Source organism: Ictalurus punctatus, chromosome 19 (assembly GCF_001660625.3).
Source record: "Ictalurus punctatus breed USDA103 chromosome 19, Coco_2.0, whole genome shotgun sequence".
Lineage (NCBI taxonomy): Eukaryota > Metazoa > Chordata > Actinopteri > Siluriformes > Ictaluridae > Ictalurus > Ictalurus punctatus.
The window spans coordinates 5,414,023-5,433,377 of NC_030434.2; the positions used below are offsets into that span (position 1 = coordinate 5,414,023).

General features: G+C 36.4%; 1 long non-coding RNA gene across 1 annotated transcript in view; it reads right to left on the reverse strand.

The window, feature by feature from the left end:
* Positions 1-2,249: 2,249 nt before the first annotated feature.
* Positions 2,250-19,355, reverse strand: part of LOC128635398 (uncharacterized) — a 99,568-nt gene continuing 82,462 nt past the window's right edge. Inside the window, exons 2-3 of the long non-coding RNA XR_008398372.1 lie at positions 4,457-4,594; positions 2,250-2,331 (exon numbers count right to left, since the gene is read on the reverse strand). This is a non-coding gene — a long non-coding RNA (uncharacterized LOC128635398). The remainder of the gene's footprint in view (positions 2,332-4,456; positions 4,595-19,355) is intronic.

The window sequence follows — 19,355 nt, forward strand, 5'->3', positions numbered from 1 at the left end:
ACACTTGTTCCAAACCATAAACAGATTGCTTCAAGTTAATACTGTTACCACTTTTCCGGTTTCTCAGCAGCTATGTAATTCTTTTCTTCAGAATACTGATAATGCTTGCAAAGAAATTTCTGTCTCTGACTCTGACTCTGCCACTTCACGTCTTCGTCCATCTGCGTTCACTGGTGTTTCTTTCACTCATTTCTCCCTGCTTGAATCCGAGGCTCTCACAAGGGAGGAATCCAGCATGAAATCAACACTTGCTTGCTGGATCCAATTCCCACAAACCTATTTAAACTGTGCTTTGATGTTTGGAGCCCTACTATCCTCAGCATTATAAATGAATCATTGGAGAATCACTGGGGTCGTTCCAGCAGTACTAAAGACTGCTGCTGTTACACCTCTACCCAAGAAAGAAAATGTTTCCGTGTCTGATTTTAACAATTTTCGTCCTATTTCAAATCCTCTGTTTTTTGGTAAAAATACTTGAGCGTGTTGTTGCCTCTCAACTATGTAATCATCTTATAATTAATAACCTCTTTGAACCCCTTCAGTCAGGTTTTCGTAAACTTCACAATACTGAAATGGCGTTGGTCAAAGTTACCAATGACTTGTTGATGGCCTCTGATTCTGGAGTACTTCCATTCTTATTCTTCTTGATCTTAGAGCTGCTTTCGATACTGTGGATCATGGTCTTTTACTTACGTGTTTGAAAATGTTTTTGGTGTGTCTGGGACAGTTTTAAATGGGTTTAAATCTTATTTTACTGACTTTTCCCAGTTTATTTCTATGGGTGGTTACAGGTCTGACTCTAGCTCCGTGCTCACTGGAGTTCCTCAGCGTTCAGTTTTAGGCCCTTTTCTTTCTATCTACGTTTTACTATCTATCTGTCTCCACTTGGGCATCTGCTGCGGTCGCTCGGCCTCCATTATCACTTTTAATCTGATGATACCCAAATCTACATTCACTCAAAATCTGGTGAAAACCTTGATGTTTGTTTGCTTTCTGATTGTATTTCTGAGATAAAAACATGGATGAATAATAATTTTCTGTGTCTGAACAGCGGGAAAACCGAAGTTGTGCTTATAGGCCCCCGTCATCAAATTTGCAAAGCTGGTCCACTGTCTCTGTTTGTTGATGGCTCTGTTCTAGAAACCCAAAGTAAAATGAGGGACCTTGGAGTAATTTTCGATACCAGCCTCACATTCGATTCTTTTGTTCAGAGCACTGTTAAAGCATCCTTTTTTCACCTCAGAAATATAGCTAGACTGTGCTCAATGCTAAGCTTCTCTGTGGCTGAAAAGTTGATTAAATCATTTGTTGTCACTCGGCTGGACTACTGTAATGCGTATTTTAGCCGGAGTTTCTAAATCCACAATTAACAAATTGCAATATGTTCAAAACTCTGCCGCCAGGATCCTGATGGGAACCAGGACATGTTATCATATTACTCCTGTTTTGAAGTCCTTGGACTGGCTCCTGGTCAGGGTCCGTGTCGATTTTAAGATCATGATGTTGACATACAAGGCATTACATGGCTTGGCTCAGCATTACTTATCTGGTTTATTAATCCCTTACACCCCAAATCACAGACTACGCTCCTCGCAGTGTAATCTGTTAACTGTTAAACAAACCCGGCTAAAATCTATGGGTGACGGGGTTTTTTCTGCCTACGCTCCTTCACTTTGGAACTCTCTTCCTCCTGAACTCAGGGGAAATCAGACTTTTGGCATTTTTAAAGCTCAACTTAAGACACACTTTTTTAAACTTGCATTTGACTGCTGATGCCTTTTTTAAATAATTATTATTATTTTATTATTATCATTATATATTGTTGTTGTTCTTATTAACTTATATGTTTTATTTTTCTATGTACTACTTATTTTGTGTACAGCGCTTTGAGAAGCTGCTTTTAAAAGCGCTTTATAAAAAATAAAATAAAGTTTATTATTACTGTTACACAGTGGCATCCAACCATACATGTTCGAGCCAGAACATACAGAAGAAGAACTCCACCAAGAAGAGCAACAGGAGGCAGAGAGCAACTGTAGATCTTTCACAATTACACTGAGACAAATAACTGAAGTTAGCAACAACACAAGTAGCTACCATAATGATAGCTAGCATCGCTGCATGATTATTTACCTTTGCATTATTTAATTTTTTTATTGGAATTTCCCTTTAACTGTGACATTAGCAGTGACATTAACAGTGAGGAGATGTTACCTGTGTAGAAGTGAGGAGTCTTCATCTTTAAACATCAGAGGCATGGCCATAGACCCATCACTCTTCATGGAGATACAGCTGGGTGCTGGTGATTCTGATCTCTCTCCCTGGAGTTTACTGCACAACATTATAGACAGTCCTTTAGTCATTTATATACACTGTTTACAGTTTTAACTAACTTGTTCATCTAATGAGAACTTAATTTTACATACAATGAACTGAATCTAACATTATTTCATACTAAGTGGATAGTGTTAGCTTTTCATTAACAGTAAAACTTTGCTTAAGTTATTCCTTTCATATGTAGTCAGTAAATATTTTAGGTAAGGGATAATCCATGGCTAGGTGTGCATTACATCATTTTAATGCATGCTGTGGAGGTAAAGAACCACCTGACACAAAGCGGAGTACATTAAAATCGTGTAATACACTCCTAGCTCTGGATATTCCTGCTTATGCCATATTTTACATATATATATATATATATATATATATACACACACACACACACACACCAAGGCTATAGAAGATGAGTTTTCCTGTTTGGTGTGATGTTTAATGTCCCTAACAACCTCTGTAGTCCCATTTAGACACTTTTTTTTTTTTTTTTTTTTTTTAAATCAGTTAACAAAGTTCACATGTTACATATACTTACAAACATCAACAATATAATAAATCATTTGTACACTGGGGGAGCTTAGCACATTTCTGTATAAAAATATTAATATAAATTTTCAGAATTTGAATTGCCTTTTGCTTAATAGAAAATCGAACTGAGTCAATATAATGTTCCATTTCTATTTTAGAAGGACATAAAGCAGGGTTTTTTTTGGCAGGAAAATGTACATTTGTGAATATGGAATTTTGCCACTAAAGAAATAAGATTTATCATATAAACATGACTGCATTTGTTTCTTTGATACTCCAAGAGACAACAAAACAAACTCATCAACAACAAATTCACAACAAATTCACAAACATTTTGCCAAAAAGGCCTAACAAATGGGCACTGCCAAACAAATGAACCACAGTTTAAGGACAACTGTCACAAAAGGAGCAACTTGTATCAATATCATCTTTAAAGTTTTACAAAATAATGTTTCACTGGGTTGATCCTGTGTATAAGCCTGAATACTTCCTTAACTTCCAAACAATATTGTCTGTAAACAATTCTAATATGAATATACATAATGTAAACATATATTATCTCTTTGAAATAAAACTCTTATGGATCCGTTATGGGAGTGAAAGGAGAAAAATATTTTGCCAACATAAGTACTATTAAAAAGTACTTATAACTTACTAAATAAATTATATTAGGCAGGGACCATTGTTGAATCTGACCTTTACACAGTATACACATTTCAATAGATATTTCATTAAAAAATGTTGCATAGTCCTCTGGTGTTACAGGGATATTGTAATGGGCCAAAAACTCATCATAAGTGAAAAAAATCCATTTAAATAAATAATTGATACACCAACATAATGCCGGTCATGTAAGGCGAACACAGACAGATGCAATTGCAGTCAAAGCTTTAATGAGAGGCAGGCAGGCAAATCCAAAACAATAGACAAAGGCAGAATTCTAAAACAGGCATGGGTCAGGTGATTTAGATACAAACAACATAAACTGGGCTAAGCAAAGGTCAAAACAAGAAAATCAGAACAGGATCAAAAACCAGGAAAGCATACGCAATAAACAAAGGCTTGGTACTGTATGTCTGGCAAAAGATTTGAAAACATTTGTTGTATTACAGAAGTGCTGACCGTTGCCCGACAAAGTTTACAGATAACTTTGGTTTGAGAAATATCTGACTGTGCATAGCCAAACCATTGCCACATTACTGAAGTCGAATCTTTTTTTTTTTCACACCAGCTCCTCATTCGCCTGCTGCTAGCTCATGTTGAACTCTTTTTCAAATACGTCTCGCATGAAAGACGCATGATAGAGACAGGTGATATAATTTAGGCAATCAGCACAGCCATCTAGTAGGCAATCATTCTGTTGTAGTTTTAACATTATTATGAGGACATAAAAGGTCACAATCTCTACAATTCGCTTGAAAAGTAGATTGTGGACATCTTCAAGATCGATCACGATACAAAATCGTCAGATCCTCCACCCCTAATTCAACAGTTTGAATGCACACCTTCCAGGCAATCAGAATCTAGTATTCAGAAAGACCATGGTATAAATATGAATATTTAATGACTAGAATACAATGACATGGTAGGTTACCGTTTTTTTTCTGAAGGTGGGGAAACATTATCCGTGTCCAGATCAGGAGTCTCCATCTTTGAATATTAGTAAAGTTTGCACAAACACACAGTTGAGTCCTGAAGAGTCTGATCTCTTCTGCTGGAATGGATCACACTCCTAAAAAAACACAAAAACAAATGTACAGTTAAACTTCACAACAGTTTTCCCTTTTTGTATAATTTTTAATACTGGTGGGCCTAAAAACTTTTTTGACAAGCGCATTAAAAAAAAAAAATCACAAGCTCCTCATTCATATATCTGAACTGTCTGGTTATATTACAGTGGTATATACATACAGTTACAATTACAAAACACACAAACAAAATGTACAGTTAAACTTCACAACAACTTTTACTTTTTGTATCATTTTTAATACTAGTGAGCCTAAAAACTTTTTTGACAGGTGCATTAAAATCACAAGCTCCCCGTTCATATATCTGAACTGTCTGGTTTTATTACGGTGCAGACAGTATGTGTATGTGCATACATACAGGTACAGTTACAATTATTGGCACCCTTTTCCCTTTGCCAAGATAACAGCTCTGAGTCTTCTACTTTAATGCCTGATGATGTTGGAGAATATATGGCAAGGTATCTGAGACCGTTCCTCCATACAGAATCTCTCCAGATCCTTCACATTTCAAGGTCCACTCTGGTGGACTCTCCTCTTCAGTTCAGCCCACAGGTTTTCTATGGGGTTCAGGTCAGGGGACTGGGATGGCTATGGCAGGACCTAGATTTTGTGGTCAGTAGACCATTTTTGGATTGATTTTGATGTATGTTTTGGATCATTATCCTGCTGGAAGATCCAACCATGGGCCATTTTAATCTTACTGGCAGAGGCAGTCAGGATTTCATTTAATATCTGTTGATATTTGATAGAGACCATGATGCCATGTATCCCAACAAAATGTCCAGGACCTCTGGCATAAAAACATCCCCAAAACTTTAAAGAGCCACCACCATATATAACCGTGGACATGAGGTACTTTTCCATATGGCTACCTCTCTGTGTGCGCCAAAACCACCTCTGGTGTTTATTACAAAAAGCTCTATTTTGATTTCATCTGACCATAGAACCCGATCCCATTTGAAGTTCCAGTAGTGTCTGGCAAACTGAAGACGCTCGAGTTTGTTTTTGAATGAGAGTAGAGGCTTTTTTCTTCAAACCCTTCCAAACTACTTGTGGTGATGTAGGTGACTTCGGATTGTAGTTTTGGAGACTTTCTGACCCCAAGATGAAACTAACTTCTGCAGTTCTCCAGTTGTGATCCTTGGAGATTTTTGGCCACTCGAACCGTCCTCTTCATAGTGCGTTGAGATGATATAGACACACGTCCAATTCCAGGTTGATTCATAACATTTCCAGTTGACTGGAACTTCTTAATTATTGCCGTGATGGTGGAAATGGGCATTTTCAATGCTTGTGCTATTTTCTCATAGACACTTCCCATTTTGTTAAGCTCTTCCTGTTCAGCTGAAGATATTGGTCTGCCTCCGAGTGCGGCCAAGAGCTTCGCTTTTCTTCCCTGCTCAGCCTCGGATGTCACTACGCCAGGCTCGGCTGGGGACGTTGCCCCACCTTCCTGCTTGGCTGAGGACGTCGCCCCGCCTCCGTGCTCGGTTGAAGACATTTTGCCCTGGGACGCTCGGGGGTGGGGGGGGGGGGGGGGGGGGGGGTTCTGTGATGTAATATCAGAGAAGGAACTCTGGTCTACAGTTCCCAGCAGCCACTGTACCTCACTGCATCACGGTCACATGACCACCTGCACCTGTATCGTGTCATGTTAACGAGCGCCTATGTGTATAGAGCCACACATCTTGTCTTACGTTTCTCTTTCTTTGCCGTTGCTGTGTTTATGGTCTTTGGTTTTTGTTTATTCTTAGTCTTGCCACATGGTCATAGTGTCTTTTTGTGTTTTGTTTTTGTCCTTATTAAAAATTATAATATGCACTTGCATCCGTCTCCACCTCCAATCGTGACAAAAAGAGTAATCCAAAAAAGAGGACAGGGTCTCGAACACAGTACACCCATCACAGAGTTGATTCTCTGAACTTAAATGCATGTTAACATTGGCAAGACTTTGCAAAGAGTATTTGAGAAATCATGTGCTTATCGACAGCTGCAAAGAAGTACATTTTGAAAGGTTCGTTTGATCATATTTCTCTTATCAAGCTGCCATTCTTGTTTTTTGGACGTGTTCGTCCTGGAACGGGCTAAATCCAAATTTTATAAGGCCAAATCATGTAAAATCCAGAATTGGACAGTTCTTGTTAGCTTTGTTTTGTATCTGGATAATTAATAGTGTGTTTAGTATGTGTTATGTGTACCCCCCCCCCCCCCCCCCTTTTGGGTTGTGTTTGTGTTGCTATTTGTTTTATTGTTTTGGGGGAAAATGTTATTCATAAAAAAGAAATTGTGCACTTACACCTTTTAACGGTGCACATTTAAAAACCTGTGCAAAAAATAGTTATGGTAATTCTTACTTACTGGATCACATACAACAGAATTTCATTGGGCTTTCAAAATCACCCTTTAGGTTTGGAGTTATGGACATCTACCAATCCATACAGGATTTTGTGGAATATTTTTTTGTGACTATTGTAGCCAAAAAGATTTTGCTGCTGGTTTTTCCAAAGTTTGCGGTGCAATTTGCAAAGTTTCGTGTGTTTTTGCAGAAAACTACTTGAATTAGAATCACAATTGTAATTCTACAAAATTTCGCAGTGATGTTTGTTGGTAAATAAGACCTTTTTAGCTCTACCCATGTTGGATGCATGTGAATCAAAGTGGGTTTTGGCTGAATGAGCAATGTGAAAATGTCATAACTTCTGTTACGTTACAAAGTTGATTACGGATGCAAGTGTGGATTTTCAAACATTTAATAACAAGTAAACAAAATACAAAGGACTCTACAACAAACATGCAAAACACTGTGGCAAAAACTAAACACGGTAGACGAAAGATAACGTCACAACATGATAACGTTAACGTGAGACAAGGAAAGCAGTGCAAACAGTGGCATATATACAAGAGTGCTCATTAACCGAAACGTAAATCAGGGGCAGGTGGTCATGGGACATTGAGTATGGTGTAGTGGCTGCGGGGAAATGAAGTCAGAGTTCCTTCCTTGATACATGACACTCATCTTGGCCAAGAACTGCAGACAATCTGGGGTAATTTAGAAAAAAAAATGCAAGCTCCTCTGATAATTGTGACGTTTCCTTGATTTAGTATTAATCTCTGTGATAGCAAAATCTTGGATGGACTGATCTACTGCCTGGAGTTTCCTGTTTAACGTAGCAACAGAAGCGTGTATTAAGCACAATGGACCAGTAGTATGGCTTTACTTTTGCATCTACAAATTTAATTAATTTTGATTATAAACTTTCTAAGTGAAAATATTTTTAAATATTTAGTCTCTCACACCCCCACAGACAGGACGAGATCATGACCATCACCTTCTGTAGAAAACAAACTAACAAACACAGCCAAATGAAAATATACTACATATACTATACACATAGTTGGACTTTATTTCACATATTTTAATAATAAAAAAAATCTCACAAAAGCTTAGACTGCTCAGTTGGTGAGCTTGCCTAATTTGTTGCTCTTTCATTTACAACCCCAATTCCGAAAAAGTTGGGACAGTATGGAAAATGCTAATAAAAACAAAGAGGAGTGATTTGTAAATGTACTTTGACATGTATTTAAACAAACAAACAAAAAAAACTTATAAAGAGAAGGTATTTGATCTTTCTCCTAATCAACGGCATCGTTTTTTTTTTTTAACATGCATGCAACAAAAAAAAGTTGGGACAGCTGTGAACGAGTGAGTGATTTCGGACACAGCTACTGTAATTATAAACACTTTGAAGCACACCTGTTATGGTTTTTCAAATATTTCATTTCATGTAGCGTGTTATAGAGCTGTTTGAGAATGTAAAAACTTTTCAAAGTTTCAAAAATCAAAGCGCACGACAAATGGAGATATTGACTCTCAAAGAAAGAACACCTGAAACGAGTCATTATTAATTCCAGATTTACTTACTGTACTAACCTACATAGTTTGGTAACAAAAAACCCACCTCTGGTCTTCACTGGCTGCTCACAAACAGCTTTGACCCACCCTCAAACACTACAGTTGAGGTTGCATCCTGAAAGAGTTAGGTTCATGTCTAGAAGATGTTTTCTGTGCTACAAAAGCAAAACCACTTTGCATGGATTCCCAAAGGATGATGATGTAAAGCGTCAGTGGTTAGAATTCATTTTAAAATGATACCAGCGACTTTTGCTGTGTTCAGTCATTTCAATGATGACAGCTTCACAAATCTAGCTGAAGTCAACGTGGGATTTGCTAAACGATTATTTATTAAATATAGTTCCATACCCACTTTATTTGGATCATCTTGTGGCTCTGGATCACAAGCTGTAAGTATGATTAATTATTTATGTATATATGTTCCAAATGTGTGGTTTTGTGTTGTATATGTGTGCAGCCAGTGCACAGCTGTTAGCTGCGGAAAAAAGTTAATGCTGAAACTTAAATTATGAGCAAATTAAAGTGTTTTTTGACCTTGAATGCATGTAAATCTATTGTATGAGACCTTAAAAACAAAATTAGGCAGGCTTCAAAACCATAATACATGCACTTTAAACTCTGGTATATTACAGTCCTGTAGGTGGCGTTAATGCAGCTTTCAGCTTGATGTCAACTGGCTTTATCGAAAGAGGAAGAGATTCATCATATGAATGGGTAAAGTGAGTTAGTAAAAAGAAAACAATTAGCATTGTTGGCTAGTTTATTGCTGTATGTTACCGTGCTGCCAAACTGTAATGTATATTTAAAAGGAAACACGGCTGTTAGATAATAAACGGGTTTTAACTTGTTGTTTTTTCTCTCTCCAGGTATTATTAATTAATGTATTAATGTAATGAGGTCACTGGTGTGTGTTTATAAAGTAATTTACAATGGCTTTGAACACAGCCCAGCCAATCAGAATCAAGGATCAGAAGTATCTGTTTTAAAATAAAAGATAAACGTTATCTTGATTATGCGTGAAATTGTTGATAAATCCTCTCCTAATGTAAAACTCCTGCTGATGCAGTGGACGTGTGTGAGTTGGCTTAACTGCACCTCCTACACTCCAAGACCCTTATTTCCTAGAAGAACGTAAACACTTCTACATATGGGATTTACTCTCTCTCTTTCTGTATATTCTCTCTTTTTCTGTATATATGAGAGTGTCAGATACACAGCACAGAATGAGGTCTCTGTCTCTCTCACACACAAACGCTATCCTCAGAACTTATCACTAACTCAGCATTATATAAAAACACATCCTTTGGAATCAGATTATATAACATGTAATATAATAGTGTTCAATCAAATACTATGTTTTAAATGTCAAATATAATATAATGTGTAAATATACTATACTATAAATCACATCCTTGGGTTTATTAAATGGATTTTACACAATCCATTTTTGTATTCACTTGAGAGAATTTTCCCCACCATAAAGAAACTGCTGTACATGATAAAACTCTCCCATCCACTCTGTACTAGTCACAAAACTAAAGATATCTTTCTTAAAATACTATTGTGCATCACAACTGAGTTGTGACACATAAAACCTCAGGATTGTCCCTACTGAATCCAGTTCTGGTTGTTATATTATGTAAATACTTCTCATATAGTTTGTGAAAATTATATGCACCAGTTGTTCATTTGCACCTAGTATATTTCTCAATTTGTATGTGTGAATATTATTTGCACTGTTTGTATTTTTGCTGCACAAGACAGTTTTCACTACTCGTTTCACTGTTTGCATTTGTTCATGTTGTTTATGGACACATCTACATGTTCAGTAAATAAAATAATTTTTCATTGAAAAATGCATAGAATAATATTGTAATAAATGGCTATAACATGCTAAGGGAATGTTAGATAAAGACAAAATTTCATTTGGAAGTCTAAAGTATCCAGGTATAATTTTCTAAAGAAAAAAGAAGGTTTTGTTTGTGTCCACAGTAAAAAAAACACCACCACCAAACTGTTTCTGGCATTTTTATAAATATTATACTGTAATAAATCATTCTCAGACATTATTTTTTAAATTGGCACTTTAAATGAGCTAGATTGATTAAAAAAAAAAAAAAAAACCTTCTCCTGTTTAAAATGATATATGGTGCTTGATGCTGACTGCTAGAATATGTTAGAAAAACAAAAAAATACAGGAGTCAGATTTTCCAAAAATTGATCTAGGTCTTTTAAGGTTTAATACTTAAAAAGAGCCGGCACACATTTTCTACACACAGTTTTTTTTTTTCTGAGCTTGTCCGCACCAGCCCATTGCATTATGGGAATTTGATTCAATTTTGGGGAATTTTGATTCCCTGAATTCCAGTGGTTTCAGTACCACGACGTACAACCCCAGTTCCAAAAAAGTTGGGATGCCGGGTAAAATTTAAATAAAAAGACAATGCAATGATTTGCAGATCTCTTGAACCCACATGTTATTCACAATAGAACATAGAAAACATATCAAATGTTTAAACTGAGTAAATGTACCATTTTCACAAAATTTTAAGAGACACAGGTTTTTGAACTGAGCGCTGATAAAGAAATTATGATTCTGAGATTATGAGCCCATGCAGTGATTTCCATTACAGAATCAAGCTTTGTGGATGGCACGGAGAACTGTGTTCACAGACAATGAGTTCTGGAGGTGTTTCTGAGCCCATGAAGTGATTTCGATTACAGAATCATGCCTGTTTTTTAATGCAGTGCCTCCTGAGGGCCCGAAGATTACAAGCATGCAATACTGATTTTCACCCTTGTCCCTTGCGCACAGAGATTTCTCCAGATTCTCTGAATCTTTTGATGATATTATGTACTGGAGATGATGAGATATTCAAAGTATTCCCAATTTTACATTGAGGAACATTATTCTGAAAATGTTCCACAAATTGTAGACACAGATTTTCACAGATTGGTGAACCTCTGCCCATCTTTATTCCTGAAAGACTCCGCCTCTCTAAGATACCCTTTTTATACCCAATCATATTATTCACCTGTTCCCAATTAACCTCCAGCTGTTTCTTTTTAGTAACACTTAGTTTTCCAGCCTTTATTGCCCCCGTCCCAACTTTTTTTGAGATGTGTTGCAGATGTGTTGTTCTTAAAATGGTACATTTACTCAGTTTAAACATTTGATATGTTTTCCAGGTTCTATTGTGAATAACGTGGGTTTATGAGATTTGCAGATCATTGCATTGTGTTTTTATTGACATCTTACACCACATCCCAACTTTTTTGGAATTGGGGTTGTAAAATGGTCATTTCTGGAGGTGTGGTGAAGACGCCCCAATACAAAAAAAATTACAGGTCACCAAACATGCACAAAATACGGGGGTTTTTTTTATGTTTAACTATTCAAATGTTTAACTAATTTTTCGATGTTTAAAAGAAAAAAAAAGAAGACGAAGAATATAAATTAACTGTCAAACTGTTAAATCAAACTTAAACTTTGCTGTTTGTGTGTAAATAAAGTTGAGAAGGATAATTATGAGTTTTTAATGTTTGTTTATTGTCTTTTCTCCTACTGTGTAGTTCACCATTTCACACACAACCCATAACTTCCGCTTCCGGTTCCAACTGAGAGAAATGTGATGGAATATATTTTAAAACACATGATGTTTGTTCCAGACTGATAAAATTATATTCCCCAAACCTTCTGAATGTTTAATTCAGGAGAAAATGAAGAGAGGAAGTTGAAAGGCCTGAACCTCACGCGCTGCAGATTTCCTACGGCTGATTTTACACCAGTTTTATTTACAATATATCATCATTCTTCTTATATAAAGTCATTTATAATAAAGAAATCACTCACCTTTAGTCAACAGTCCTTGTTGTGTGAGAAACGCTTTCGCTTTAAGAAGGAGGATTCATTACAGGTGATGAGTCGTTCAGGAATGAGTTGACTCTTTGAGCCGGATCTTTAGGTGAACTTTTCCTGTTTTGCGCAATGATGTCCCCGACAAGTAACATGTTAGTATCATGATTTCCTCGTATCCAGGTTTTGGCATTAAAAATGAGGTCATCCCTTGATTTGATATGCAGCAGTGTTTTCTATGAGTTGAGGATGAACTTTAAACCTCAGTATCGCAGTCGTGTGGTGTGTCTCCATGGGCCCAGCTCGGTTTGTTTGCTGTCTTGCTGACTGCTAAATAAACCTGCTTCCTCTGAATCCAGTTTCATGAGATCTGCTATGTTATTTCTCTAAAAATACAAGTCAGACAGCTTAATTAAGTTCATAGGTTAAATTTGTGAGCTGGCAGGGCCAGTGCAGGTTGAAGAAGCCAAAAAATCCTGCACATGCAAGAAAACTCAGTAACACTACATCAATACAGTTGATAGTATTACAGTGAAACTGCCTCTGTCTAATACATAATGTCATCTTAGTGACAATTGTCTTAGTGACTTCACATTTTGTAAATGTTTCAATAAGTATTTTTCAAGTAACAGATTTTTGTATTTTTTGTTCCAGTGGCACACAGAGTTATTGTGGAAATTGTTTATGAGCACCATCATTGGATGTTGATGGTGACAGCAAGAGTGTCACGGAATGGAGGCTGTGACTGAAGCAAGTGCAGGTTTGGCAGATTTAATATCAACATACTCCAAGGGTAAGGCAGAAATCCATAGTCAATAAACAGGCAGAGGTCAGGTGTTCAGGCAAAATTAGGCAGGGCAGAGAATCGAAGTCAAAGGGGTAAATAAAGGTCAAAACTCAGAATGGTAAAACACGATAACAAGGCTTGGACAACGACAGAGACTAGACAGCTGTACGTTTACTTCGCAAAGTTCAAACGTTCACAAGGTCTCTTTATAAGCTGTGTTGTGATTGTGTGTGAGATTGGGTGCAGGTGTGTGTGTTTAGAACTCCAGAGAAGGTGAGCGTGTACAGGAAGTGTAGTCCTCTTCGGCCATGTTTGTAGTTTGTGGTACCTCCTGGGAAATGTAGTTGCTGGTTTGCTGTGATACTCTTGCTACTTCAAGCTGTATATTTATAGTGATGTATACATTCCACATGATTAGGCATTTACTAATTAAATTTGGCCATGCATACATGCTCTCATTTATTATTAAGAAGGTCTACACAATACCCCACATTGTAGAATTTCACTATTATCCTTCTGTGTAATGTATTTTGTGTTTCCATGTGAACAATAAAAGATTTTGCACCCACATTAGAAAATAATCCTTTTCTTGGATCCACTAGGGGAAACTGATGGAAAGATTAAGGTGTGCCTGGAGTCTACAGGTTAAATTTGACTTTAAAATGTAGTTGTACTTGTGTCCTTTGAGTTTTTAAATGATGTGCAACAGCTTTCACATATGCAGTATTCACATTCTTTACAGTATTCATGAGATAAAAAAGGTGCAAAGTTTCTCCCTCATAGATGTCAGTAAGATCATCCTGTGGTGTCCAGGCCTTAAAAGTGATTGTGAAATGTCGTTACCTAAACATTGTTTTCAAACAAAAGTCAGTAACAATTAGAGTGAAGATCTGCTTTTATTCATCCTGATGGAGGTTTTATTAAATGTACTAATACTATACGTTTACTATATCTAATATTTTAAATTTGATGCTTGACTTGTTTGTAATCAATAAGAAAAAAAAAAACATAGACAATGCATTCCTCATGCCATTCTGCTAATCAAAGTTCTCTACAGTTTGCAGAGAGTTTACAGGGGAGGCGATAAATCTTGACACTTCACAAACGTTAGTGGACAAGTTGAGGCTGATCATAGCGACTTCCTTCCTCAGAGAAGCTTGTGTTTTTCCTTTTTGCTCAACATTGTCAATCACGACATGTTGTTGGTTCCATGCATGTTATCTCATAAATATGCAGCTACAATATAAGCTAATGAATTAGTACTGTGCAATGCAAATTGTATTAATCTGAACATATTTGCTGAATACTGTTTGTCTTAACAGATGATTTAAGCAGCCTCTACTTTTATTGTGGGATGCAGAACCTGGATGAAGCACATTGGGTCATTTCTCCACATTGCAAAATGTAAAAAAAATAAATAAATAAATGAAAAGGATATTTTTAGGGTTGCCGTCATAATCACAACAATTTTCTGCATCTTCAGTATCAACTGATAAAGGACTGGTTAAAGTCGTGCTCATTTTGGGTCGACATGTACAGTAAGATTACTTACTTTCAACTGTACACCATGTGCTGTAGAAAATTCCAGGTTTAGTCAGAACACAACATTTATGTTGGTGAGAACTTCCAAAAATCAAAGGAATAGTAATAATATTAGTAGTCAATTAATTTAGAGATCACCTGTATTTAGGGATACCCTAAAAGTTTGTGTAATGCAGATGGGTACCGTGTGATTCACATCTGTATGGAACACACATGACTAACATTAGGCATTCTCAAATGCTTTGCCTAGACAGAAAGTCACTTCAGAGGAGGGCATTCATTGCTGAGGAAAACTATGGGATCAGAATTGTGGTGTCCATACTTCATTCTTTCTAGGGTGTGACAAAATGACTAGTGACTTGCTCTCCAGTGACATTCACTTTTGAAAACTAGACCATGCAGGTAGAAAACAAGGCCAAAAACAACCTAAATGTTTAGAGTACAAAAAGAAAAAACATCAGAAGATTCAATTTAAGCATGAGGTTAGAGAAAGTAGCCAATGGTCATCTTTTAATAGGTAATTGTGTGCATTTCCTTTGTGTATTGCAAGCTGAAATTATAGATTTAGATGAACTTTACTTACAGGTTCATCTGTTGTGCCCCATTTAATTGAGCAAAATGAGGCTGAAGAAGAATTCCAGCCCAGCAAGCCCAGAAGTGCGCAACAGACACAACATTGTAAGTACACATATAAAACAAATGAAGTTGGAATAATCAAGGAAAGCCAAAATGCATGTTGTCTATGCATATTTTCTTTAAATGCTCCTTTTGATTTCCAGTTCAAGAGGAAAGTGAATCATCACAAGGTGAAATCATTATTATGTCACTGTCATTGCATTCATTGTGAAATATGAGGTTAAACAGAGGGAATAAATTATTCAGAACAGAACCATTTTGCATCTGTTTCTAATTGATGTCAAAAACTTCTTTCTGGCTCTATTGCTTTTGGCCCTGAAGATGAGATGTCCAGTTTGCGAGCAAAGAAATCAAATAAACGCTCAAGATCAACAGCACCTGAGTGTATAGAGTGTTAGAGTGTTAACTATTGAATATTTGATTATTTGAAAATGTTAGATGATACTCCAAAGAGTGCAGAGAAGCTCCTTTCTATGTTGTACAAAAATGACAAATTTAGGAAGGCCTGCACATTTAGAAATGTCACCAATAAACAACAACAAAAAGTCCTTGGGTAATGTTTTGTTTTTTGATTTTTCAGCTGAGGAGCCTGATGAAGGTAAGGTCACTATGATTTACTTTCATATGTTTATTTTACTCTGATTTTTCTACTCAACGTTTTTTTTTTTTTTTTTTTTTTTCTGAGTTAGATGTGGAACAACCTACAGTATCTCACAAAAGTGAGTATACCCCTCACATTTCTGTAAATATTTGATTATATCTTTTCATGTGACAACACTGAAGAAATAACACTTTGCTACAATGTAAAGTAGTGAGTGTACAGCTTGTGTAACAGTGTAAATTTACTATCCCCTCAAAATAACTCAACACACAGCCATTACTGTCTAAACCGCTGGCAACAAAAGTGAGTACACCCCTAAGTGAAAATGTGTACTACATTATAGAGTAGTACGATATTTCCTTCAAATAAAAATCATTTTTAAAGTCAGTAACTGTTCAACTTAGTAAAAAATCTCTGGATTTCATTGCTGTAATTAGAAACGTCATTGATGTTTCAAAACAAATTCTGGACAGAAATCTACAAGTTATGAAATTTGATAGTTCGGAGAGGAGAATCATGCTGAAACTAGAACAAATCCAGGACAACATCACAGCAGCGGTCAGAACAGTGCAGCAGTCAATGAGCCAGCCAAGCACATCTGTCTCTGATCTTATAGAGGTGCTAGAGGTGCCTTGTAAGACTGTGGAGGAATTAAAAGAGCTGTGAGATAAGCTGAAAGATGCTGACTTTCGAAAGAAGATGGTATGTGCCACAACACAAGCAACATTACTAGTCACTGTTAACCTGAAATCATTTAAAACAATTTACTCTTGTGATTAATTGCTGATTGTTGTTTGTAGATTCGTTATCTGTGTCTTCAGAGTGGAGGCAGCTTGGGAGATGGAATTAGGAGGATGCTGAAAAAATTGGAAATAACTCCTTATGGAAACATTACAGTTACAAAGGGAGAAAGGGAAACATAAATTTCAATGATTTCCTAATCAATGATGCCATAATATGTACGTTTCAAAACTTCTCACTGATGACTAATAATGTGTCTGTGCCAATCCCCAAGATTCAAAAATTATTTGGAATGCAGAAAGGTTGTGTTAGATTTCCACTCATCTCAGGAATCTCGGCTTCATGTCTCCAGATCTCCGTCATGCTTTCTTTAGCCTATTCTACAATTCTACAATTATTTACTTCTATTAACTTTTACTTCTGTGCTGCTATGAGCTAGAATGTGTGGTTTTCCTCAGAGCGTTTCAGATATCTGGGAAGCCTAAGTGAACACACACTGACACATGCATGCTCACAGTGACGTCCGATTTATTCATTCACAACAGGAGTATTATACATATTGATAAGAAGCAGTGCGTGGACGGTTTCTACTGGTCCAAGTGTCAGACAGATTTAACCAAAACACACAGCACATAGTCATGATACAGAATGAGTCCTGTGTCATGTTGAAACGAAAATACATGTGTATTTCCAGGTTTACAATTCTTATTCAAAGAGGTAATTAAATGAATACAAGGTAATTAAATGAATACATTCATCATAGGTATTTGATAGCAGTTTATAATATAAGAGAGTACATGATATAAGAGAATTTCCTTTCAGGTTATAAATAAGAATGTACATTGTAAATGTAAAAGTTGTTAGTTCTCAGTACATAAATATTCATACCAAGGAATATTATGAAAACAAGAGTAATATTGATGCTTTTTGAATAGAACTTTAGTCTGAGTTCTAATTTAAATAACTGTGATCTCTGTATTGACTCATGGTGCCTGCAGTAAGGCATACTCACACCAAAATCCCAGAGTGTGGAGGAAATGATTGCTGTGACCCTAAAACATGCCCCATATCATGCAAAAACAGCAAAGCAGGCAAGTGCATTATTCTAGCAGTTATAAACAATCAGCAAAAAAAAAACAAAAACATTTATTATTCTCACCCTGATGGATGGACGAACAGAGTTAGACAGACAGATAGATGTATAGACAGACAGATAGATGGATAGACCGACAGATAGATATAAGGACAGACAGAGAGATAGACAGATAGATAGATATACAACAGATTATAATTTGTACCTGTTTGTCAGCATTATAGTTTTGGGTCACACACTTTGATCCGGATGATCAAACGCATAATGGAGTTCCAAATATCGAGCGTAATTAACAAAAAGTTTCTTTAGCTTTACGCTTTATGTAACAACTCTCCAAAGTGATGCTGCGAGCAATAATATCAGAACAATATCAAAGTACATAAAATAACAATATAATTCAATTTACATACTTGATGTCACAGTAAAACATGAATAGAGGGCATTTTCACACGCTGAGTTCATGATCTCTGATCTGTGACTGAGATGCCCGTGTGACGATCCTGGAAACGACACTTGATTATGAGCTCATACTCAAGTCATTTTTATTTTTTAAGCTTACGTGGCTTCGTCTCTAAAGAGATCGAGCAATAGCTATATTTTAGTGTTTGCGTTTTCACTACACACACTGCATAAGTGGGTGACACCATTGTTTTAACTTAAAACACGTAGCTAGCAGAACATTTTACATATATAGGCTATAAATTTGGTTGGAGAGGGAGAAAGGGTCAAGTGAACTGCTTTGGAACAATCATTACCTACCTAACCAGTTGATCCGGATGAAAAGTGTAAATGTGCGCGCAATCAGGTGCCAAAATCACGCATAATTAACAAAGAGTTTTGATTTAAGATGCAGACAATATCACAATAATATCAAAGATCCTAATGAAAACAATCAATATATGTCATGAGATAACTTACATTACTTGACGTCACAGTAAAACAAGAATAGAGGGTATTTTTTCCTGTTGTGAGAACATGATCTCTAAGCTGTGCCTGAGATGCGTGTGTGACAAAGTCACCATGCAAACGAAGTTCTTTATGAGTTACATTATGAGCTCATGTGTAGAGATCGAGCAGTATGATGTTTGCATTTACACATATGCACAATGAGTAACAACTATCCAAATTCACCACTTTAACGTTTGAGTAAAAGTTCACACCAATAACGATGACATAAACAGGTGCAAATGAAAATATTAGGTTCAAAAGAGACTTGGGTGAATGCCTTTCAGTTTTAACACAGAATTTTGTCTCCCTCACCTGTAAAGAGATTGCTATGCAACATTTTAGACATATCAAATCATAACACTACTGAATGTATTCATTTCGTTATTTTAGCTTAGAAGCCACGAGAAGAATTGCCATCAAAATAACCCCGGCCACAGCTGACAACCAGCATGGGCGTAACCACGCATTCTTTGGGTTGGGGGGTCGTGACCCTCCCAATGTTGAGTAAATACCAATCTGTCCCCCCAATATACAGTACAAAATATTTTCTATATGCCCCCCTTTAATGAACCCTGAAAATGGATCTGTCTTTTCTTCATCTACTCTATTTATTTATTCCTATTCCTTT